Source organism: Lissotriton helveticus, chromosome 5_1, assembly GCF_964261635.1.
Source record: "Lissotriton helveticus chromosome 5_1, aLisHel1.1, whole genome shotgun sequence".
NCBI classification, from domain to species: domain Eukaryota; kingdom Metazoa; phylum Chordata; class Amphibia; order Caudata; family Salamandridae; genus Lissotriton; species Lissotriton helveticus.
The window spans coordinates 243,109,868-243,119,557 of NC_136065.1; positions in this window are offsets into that span (position 1 = coordinate 243,109,868).

Here is a 9,690-nt window from a genome sequence, read left to right on the forward strand (position 1 = left end):
GACTGGCCACCAACCTTGCAACAATTGCAGCGTCTGCCACCTGACCTCCCCCTCCAAGACACTTGCTCTGGAAAACGGCAAAACCTGGATACAGCGCCAGTTTACTAATTGCAATTCATCCAACCTTGTGTACCTCATCACGTGCCGGTGTGGCCTCAGATACATTGGTATGACCACCCGAAAAGTCAGGACAAGAATGACTGAGCACAGAAGCACCATGCGCTGTGGTAAAAACATAAGTAAACTGACAGAACACTTTCTCACCCACGATCATACCCCAAATGACTTTACATGGACAGTGATTGAGCAATTTGAAGTATCTGACTGCAATGAGAAAACTCTCCTTACCAAAGAACAACGTTGGATATACCACCTCTCCACACACATAGAGGGGCTTAATGATTTCATCCTGTGGAATTCGCTGACTAACTAATCAGCCACTTCTATACAAATTACTCTAACCTCTCTGTTCGATGTCCTAGATCCGTTCTGACTCGTGGTCCCCAGTCTGTATCTCTCTTTTAATTTTTTAATTCATTCAAAACCTTCCAACCCTAACGGTAACTTGGCCGAAATACGGGCAGTTACCCCCAAGCGCTGCCACTACCCATGGTACTTCACCAGCACGCACTGCGCAAGCGCTGTCCAGCACTGATCTCGCATTCCGCGCATGCGCTCAACTAGCACTGATCGCGCACACATGCGCAGTGCGGCAGATGACTCGGCGCTTTCTGCGCGACCACACCCACTTCTCTCACTCCTGCCCCAGGTGCTGTGAATTAAACGTGCTACTTAAACCAGACCAAGGAGCTCATACCTTCACTCGGGACACCGCAGCAGGACGATAGGTCGCAGGAGCACGCAGATCTGCAATTCCGTGAGTAACTATGCTGATTCACCACTACGATCTAGGTAAGCAGCAGAATCTTTCTCCCTACAGGCTCGGCTCTAACCTATGCCTTTTTACAATGCCTAGGGTCTTCTCTCCCTGCCAGGTGACCCAGGAAGCTTTAACAGCAAACAGCAAGTGTGAGGAAAATGTATAATACTTACCTGCACCTCACCCTACACTCACCTCGCTGTTTAGCCCACCACCCCCACCCCGTTTTAACGCTATAAACCACATCTGCCATGTAATCCACATGGCCACGTTCTACCTGCCGGTCTAGGTCGTTCACGCACCTTAGAAGCCGGCAACATGTTGTGTTAAAAGAATACCATTCTTATTGACTTTACCCTGTATGTCTGTTTGTGTCTTTATGTTATGTGTACAGTAAAGCAGAGGGAATCCCCTTCTAACACGTATAGCACCTTAGCGAGTGCGACACTTTTTATAAAACCAACACCAACCACTTAATATAGTTTATTTTCACCCACACATACTCATTGGTCCTGAGGAAAGCCAGATGTAAATAAAAGGCCTGGCTGAAACATGTAGACCACACAGGACGTAGGAGCCCATAATTCACTCCATGACGTCCGTTTGCCTTTTTATCTGCTAGCAGGGGCCCAGACATTAAAATTATCCATATACCCTCGGGAACTGGGACCCACTGCATAGCTTTTAAAATCACTTCCACACCCACAAACACAGCACACTCAGTAAGTATACCAGCTCCTCAGTAATCTGGAGTCGAAGCACACCCGGGACACATTCGGTGTCACTGTGGTGGGCCCGATGATGAAGCATGCCACCAACTAGGTTGGTGGGCGAGGGCTTCATAATCAAACCAATTGGTTTGCCTACAGACGTACCCACTGAGTCTCCCAAACACAACTAAGCTAGTCCTTTCTTGATACTACACAGAAAACTAAGGTACCCAGGGCATCGGCACACCAGGGCTCTCCTATAGGCTGCAGCATGTACTGTGTCACCCATGAGAAACCTCTCAAACTGTGACTACAGGCCTGCCATTGCAGCCTGTGTGAGTTGGTGCTTGCACCTCTCACGACAGGTATATGTTTCCTTATATCCGAGCTCACTACACTTAAAACCTATAAGTCACCCCCATGGCAGGCCTTTCAGTCCTGAAGGCAGGCTGCTTGGTTACAAGTGTGAAGGTGCCCCTGCATGAGCAGGACACCCCTACAAGCCGCAGAGTTGATTCTCCAGGCTTTGTAAGTGCAGTCTGCCATTTTAATACATAAGGTGGACATCCGTCATTGCAAGAGGTCTAATTAAACAGTAGCTTCACCGAACCCGGTCATGTTTGGTATCAAACATGTTGGAAACATACCCCAATACCGATTCCAGTGTTGGAAGTATGACACCATGAACTGGGAGGCTCCCTTGGGGTACACCCTGAACTCCCAGTTGCAGCATTTTAGGGTCTGACAGCAAGCTAGTGCTGCTGCTGACAACAGACACAATTCTGCCCTCCTGCTGCTGAGCCAAGCTTGAGCAGGGGAAGGCAGTACAATAGGTTTCCTGTCACAGAACTTAGTGTATTGGGCTGGGGTGGGGGCGCTTGCACCACCGAACTGCTTTGAAGGCACATTTGGTGCCCTCCTTGCATACTCCAGTTTGAATCCGTTCAGGGGAGCCCTTGGCTCTCTCTCTGATGCGCAGCTGAACAAAGGACATAGGAGTATCCTTCCCTCTGTCCTGCCCATCCTCTGGGAGGGACCATTGAGTTGTTCTAACCCTTCCCTTAGGGCACACGGTGGGTGCTCAGATTCGTCATAGGACAAGACTCAAGCCTGAAACCAGGTCACTCTTCGACCGTCTGTACACCTGGACTTCGCCTGGAACCCAGACTGCATCTAGAAAGACTCCTGCTGCTTCTGGTCTAGCTGTTCTGTAAGTCCTCTTTGTCTTCTCGATCTGTGCTTCTTCCAGGATCTTCAACAGACCTGTGGACATCAAGAACACCCAAAGTAATCTCCCTTGGAGGGAAGGAGTCACTCTACTGCATCTGCAGGCACGGCAATTAAGCTGACCAGTCTGCTGCTCCTGATGTCCCACGGACTTCGAAAGGCTCAGCAACACAGGTGATGGTTCTGAAATTCCCTCGAGGTCTGACTTGTCATCTCAAGTTTGAAGCCAGTATCCCTCGTCTGAACCACTGAGACCAAACTCCTGTGTCAACTTGCGGTTGCCAAAGCTTGTTGGCTCTGCCCCCAGGAGCTCTTCAGGCTTCAAGAAGCTCCAGTCTCCAGCATCTCTTCCTGCAGAGTACAGCATCCGCACCACTTCCTCTGCAGCAACTCTTTTGAACCATCGGTCATCGGTGGGCATTTCTCTTCCATGGCTCCTGGTCACCGCTGAGTGGCATATACACTGTCCCCTCTGCTTACAGGTTCTTCATTTCAAGAATCCACACTTAGATTCCACCGGACTTCTGCACAATCTTCTCCAGTGGCATCTTTCCTGAAGTACTCTATTGTGGTCTACGACAGTTTCTGATGTTACTACGCACCTTTGCAACCAGCTTCCCTGGTGTAGGTATCCTAGTTCCTGGGGTATCCACAGTTGGGGTGACTCTCCAACCTTCTATCTTCCATAGGGTTTCTTCAGAGTCTACTGATAAGCGTCCTTCTTCAAAACTGCGACTTCCCTGTTGACTTCTATTGGACACAAGGCTATGTTTCCACTCTGAACACTGCCTCCTTGGCGATCCTGGGTACTTACAGTGGGTGGTTCCTTGTATCCCTAGCTCCTCCGAGTCTCCTCATTCAAGTTCCAACTTTGGCCACAGGTCGCATTCCACTTTTTTAAATATATGGTTTGGGCTCTCCCTGGATTTTGTGCTACTTACCTCATTGCAATTGGAGTATTATTGTATATTTGTATTTCTATCCTTGGGTATGAGAAATACCAATGTGTTAGTGAGTTTTGAGTAATAAATAGACTTATTTTTGATATATACACTGTGTGGTTCTTTTTCGTTTAACCTACACTACATGATTACCATGATAAAAGAAGATGCTTAACACTCCTTTAAGATAAGCCTGAAGGCTGCTCTCCAAAGCTACCACTTTGAGAGCTTTCAAAGGTTATCAAAGACCACTAAATCACCATTTGGGTTGCCTGGACTAGTGCTAGATGCTTCACTTAAGTCTGTCCCATATACTAAGACAGTCTCCTTAAGAGTGTTAATGGTTTCTATTTTCCTACCTACTCTACTATGCTTGCATTTAGTGGAGTGACGTGATGGGTCTCCAACACTCTGACTTTGTACTCAATTTTGCACTTGTTCTTACAAAACACCTGTCACCTTACTGTCTCCCCACGGTGTTCCAGACTTATTTTGCTTATACTAGTGAAGAGTATTACTATGCTGAATTCTTCCAGCAATGAAGTCCCTTTGCCGCTTGCTAACACTGATGCAGTCGTGCATTGATGTATGACTTTTAAGAAATGCAATTAAACTTTCTTTCAAACAAAAATGAACACAAGATTCAAATCCTACTGAAGAAAAATAAATGTGAAGTTACAATTGAAAGCCGTTCTCCGGAAAACTAGTGTCGATCTAAACAGGAACGGTTCTTCAGGAAGACACATGAAGGCAGATAGGGCAGCCAAATAAACCTTAGATTCTCCTGTGCACAGAAAACCAATAGCTAAAGATGTCTCAAAGGCATGATTCAAAGGAGCGGAGACCTGACTCACCACTGATTAAATTAATTCCAGCGCCCTGCATACATGGATTTGGTGGCAGGCTTCCTGATCACCAAGATCATGGCTGCAATTGCATCATGAAAGCAAAAGAATTCTAACTATCAGTGCTCAACCTACATGCATACATCCACAGTGTTTGAAGATGAAGGTGGACGTAACCGTCCTGTTTTGGCAGTGGAGGCTGATGGACCGGGAGCCCCCTCTTCCTCCAGCCGGCGGCACAGATGGTAGTGTAACTTGGCCTGGTGTTGCTGCGTTGCCCAGTGAGGGTTTGAACCCTCTGCTGGTAAGGGCGACGATTGTATGGGTGAAATTTATGCCTGAAGTCCTTGCGCTTCTGAAGCCCTACAGCTGTGAGGGTATCTAGCTCGGACTTCATTTTTACCATTTTATCGTCTGCATGAGTGCCAAACAATGAATTTCTGCTGAATGGCAGATTTAGAATTCTGTGCGGGGCCTCAGGTTTAAGCTCGGTAAGTCTTAGCCAGGAGCAGCCTTATGCACACATTCCATGCGAGTAGCTGTGGGCTGCTAGATCAGAAGCATCAGTGGCTGCGCTGATGACGTGGTTTGCCACCAAGCCACCCTCCAGGAGGATCTCTTGAAAATCGTGCCTATCCTACGTTGGCAGTTTTTCAGTAAACCTGGACAGGAAGTCCCATAGCTCTCCGTCTTACCTCCCTAACAGTGCTGAGGCACAGGCGACCTTCATGCAGGATGCAGTTGTGTTGCGCAAATTTTCTTTCCGAGCGGGTCCATGTGTTTACTGTCCTTATCGGGGGCACTGCAGATGAAGACGTCACTGGAGGAGTCTTCCTAGCCACTGGTATTATAACTAAATCAGGCAGTGGATTGGATTTGAGAAAGAAAGAGTCCTTGTAAGGTGCCTTATATTTCTTCACACTATGTGAAGGTGCAGCAACTATCGATGCTGGTGTGAGGGAAGTTTGCAGAGCTGGTGCTAAAAGACGAGGAACTAGTGGAAACTTCAGCCTGGATGATGCCCTGTGATGCAATGTTTCAAATATCACAGAAGCCAATGTGACTGGAGCCGGCATCTCAATATTTAGTTTCATCGCCCCTCTGATTAGGATCATTAAAGGTGATGATGTTGTTCACCGTTGAGATCCTTTCCGGAGGTGAAGCTGACAGAGTTGGAGAATTCTCTCATAAAAACGAGAGGTGTCAGTGGACCTTGAGGGAGATCTATGCCTGCGAGATCTCGATGAGTGAGAGCGTCAAAATCTAGTTGTTGTACACCTGAGAGGTGTTCTATATCGCGATCTCAGTGTAGAAGTTGATTGTGGTCTCCATGGCAATGTTCGTGGAGACCTTGTAGTAATCTTTGGAGGAGGAAGAGTATCAGCTGAGACCCTAGATGGAGAATAGGTCTGCTACTAATCTGAACCTGGACTCTGATGAGGCACTATCCTTTCATTCACACTCTGGAGTCAACTGGTGAAAGGTTGACAGGTGTGTCCTTCTCCAGTGCTGGAGAACCCTTCGGAGAAACCGGAGAAATTCTGATCCCTGGAGAAAAAGATCTGCTCCTCGATGTCAACCGTCTGGGTCTCGTCACTGATCTTTGCCTCTGCGACTCTGCCAGATTAGGTTGTGCATTTCTCGACATCGACAATGGTCTCAACGTTGATCGAGACAATCTGCCCTTTACCGGCGAGTCAGAGGTCTGCTGTACCGGTGTGGACATCGACCAGTGGTATGATGGCGAGGATCTCAACATCGAGCCATGCGCCGAGGGTTGCTTTGACGTCAATCTCTTCAGGACGTCGAGTAGAGTGATGGCGAGATGTTCTTCTCGGGCCTCGTAGCTGAGGTATGCATCCTCGACGTTGACTTTATCCTGGTCGACGGGGCTGGCGCTGAATGACAACATTGATCTCTCCACCATTCGGTGTTTCAACATCGCTGCATTTTTTATTTTTTTAAAAGACCTTTATTGTTCAAAGAATAAAGAGATACATTTGTACATGGTACATAGCCTGTAAACCGCAGGAGCCAGCAACTGGAACAAAACAGAGGACATTCAATAGAAATACTGATAGATTAACACAGCCAATTAGCTGGCAACCCTGGGGTCCGGCGGCGTAGTTCAGGAAAGACACGGAAATAACATTGAACATATTACACTATGACAATCAGGCCTGTAGTTTTCGAGTTTTCTTGTGTTCCTCTGCTTAAACATATCGTTGCATTATTGGCATCTGCACCTTATGAGCTGCAATCTAAGTCCACAACACAATCCAATCAAAAAGGTGGCAACAACTCCCAGGTAGTGTGTGGACTCGGAATACAGACCCCAAAGATCTTGTGTCTGCAATGCCATTATGCTGTGGGCAGGTGTTCAGTGGTATAGCTCACCAATGCAACGTAATAGGCACTTGTGTTCGACGACGCTAGGTTGCGGCCGCCTTAGCGGGGTCCCAGGCGTCTGGTGGTCTAGTGTGAGTTGAACCCTCCAGTGTCCACGACCCATATATGGATGCTAAAGGTGGGGGTTCGTGTGCAGGTGCATTCGCCCGGTGTCAGATGGCAGTCATCCTGAGCATGGCCCGCATCCCTTGTGTGTGGTGTGCTATGGCCTGTCGTGGCAACGAGGGTGTAATGTGTCCACAGGTACATGTCATTCCGCGACTTGTCACGGCGTGTAGGCTGTCTTCATTAGTAACAATAGCGGACTTGGTCAGAGAACGTGACCAGTTAATAAACAATTACAAATACCAACACAGTGGCGAAAGAACCAGGAAGGGGAGGGGAAAGAGTTTGCATGTCTGTCGGCGTATTAGGGGAGGGGTGGTAGTATTTCCGGCGAGGGGTCTTCGGCTCTGGGGCGGAGTGTGGCGGGATGGTTACTGCAGTGTGGAGGGGGTCCGGGCGGAAGCGCATACGCTACGTCTCCAGATGATAGCTATCGGAGGGATCTTTCTCCAATCGACATGGTTTGTATCTATCATGTGGGAGATAGCATGTGGCATGTCAGATACGTCGGTCCGTTGACTGCAGCAGGGCGTGCACTGTGAGCAGATAGGAATAAGTGTTTGGATGTGGATTGGTGCTATATAGGATTGCTCAGGTTATTCCCTGCTCCCGACAGGCTTGTTGGAAGGACTCGTCCCAGAGCTGTGCAATGGGGAATTTCCAAAGTCCAGCTGTTTCCTCCCGGAGGAGCACCGTGCCCTCCGCCCGTGCCCAATTAATGAAGGAAGTGTGCCAATGACGGGTGTTGGGGGGGGGGGCGCTGGCTTTCCAATGTTTAGTGAGTAAGCGCTTAGCTGTGATGAGGCCCATGTCCCAGAATCTAGTTTGTACTTTGTTGAGCTTCGTGCGCTTGTAAAGCCCTAAAATACAAGCTTCCCACGTCCTCGGTACTTGTTCATCAGTGCACTGCATGAGTAGTGTCGTGACCTCATCCAAGTATGTTTGTATGGTAGGACAGCGCCAGAGCATGTGTAGGAGATCCGCCCCTATCAAAGAGCACCTTTGGCAGGCAGTGTCAGTGGCCGAGAAGTATCTGTTTATCTTGTCGGGTGTGAGGTAGGCCCGGTGTAAAATATAGAATTGGATAAGTTTGAAATGGGGGTTGCGTGGGATATTAGTCGGCCCAGCTAGTATCATCGCCCATTCCTTGTCAGTCCAGTCTCTCCTTCTGTCGGCCGCCCATTTCTCTCTGAGCAGCAGTGTGGAAGGCTGTGTGTGCAATAGTAGGGCCTGCGCTAGCCAATGTATGATGTGTGAGCCGTTGCCCCTGACATGTAAGTACTACATGAAATGGTGCATCCGCAGTTCCTCCGACACATCGCCCCAAGAGGTGGTCAGTGCGTGGGTAAGGGACACATGTAACAGAAACTGTCCAGCAGAGAGATTTGTGCCGGTAGCGAGATCCACAAAAGAAAGCAGCGCTCCATCCGCATAGAGGTCACCCAGTGTTTCCACCCCTGCACGCGTCCAGCTAGTCAATTGAGCTTCTGTCAGTGTTCCTGCCGCTCCGGGAGTGCCCAAGAGTGGGAGTATCGGGGCATATGGCTTCATGGCGCGGGTGAGCCGTAGGCAACGCAAAAAGCATCGACGTGCCACCGCCAGATGTAATTGTGAGGGGCAGGGGGTGCGGGTCATAGGGTGAAACAATGTGAATATTTGTGTCTAGGTCCAGATAGTTGTGTTCGAGGCAGTGTCCCCCTTCAACATCGCTGCATGATGTGATGGTCGCTCTGACGCCAATAGTGACGCTGATGGGGAGCACACAGGTATTTCCTGCGACATCAACTTCCTACCTGTTGACGGTGATGGAGATCAATGTTTTTGATGTCATTTCTCCGTTCTCCCTCTGTGTTCAGGGCTTTTTGAAAGGGGTTTAAGACCTTCCAAGGCCTCTTGAAGGTCGCACCTTACCTCACTCTTGCAGAGCATGCAGTCGAATCTTCTCTCTGTCTCACAATGTTCCTCTGGAAAACTGTTGACAGTAGCAGCAAGTCTTCAGATGATATGAAGATGATAAACACAATACAGAGTGTGAATCAGATTTTTCCATCTTTTTGCAACACAAAGGGCATTTGTTGAATAAAGTTGGCATTTTCTGACTGAAAATGTTTTGAATTTAGTCAGAAAAGTAGTTAAAAGTACAGTAGGTACTAAACACTGTTGAGTTATAAACAAAATGTGGGTTCTGGATAGAAACTTTTGACAGGAATTTCAACATTGAAGATCTGGGTACTCCAGGAGGCTTACAGGAGGAGCCGGAAAAAAGACCTGACCTAACTGTCACCTGTGGAGCATGATGGGATTGGGGAGGTCTTGGTGGTCTAAAAGGCACGGCAATAGTTTGCCGTGTTACGTTTTCAATGCAGCCTATTGGCTAACAATGCATTTTATTCCCTTGCCTTTTTCCTTTCAAATAAAGGCTATGTTCTGAAATTTAAGGTGTTCATGTTCTATGGTATATGTGTAGGCTTTCCTGTTTTCAGTTTCTATTTTTGGTAAATTCTGGTGGTGTTTTGTCAGTGTTTTCCAGTGATATCAATACCTGAAAAAAACAGTGCTTTTCAGTGGTTACT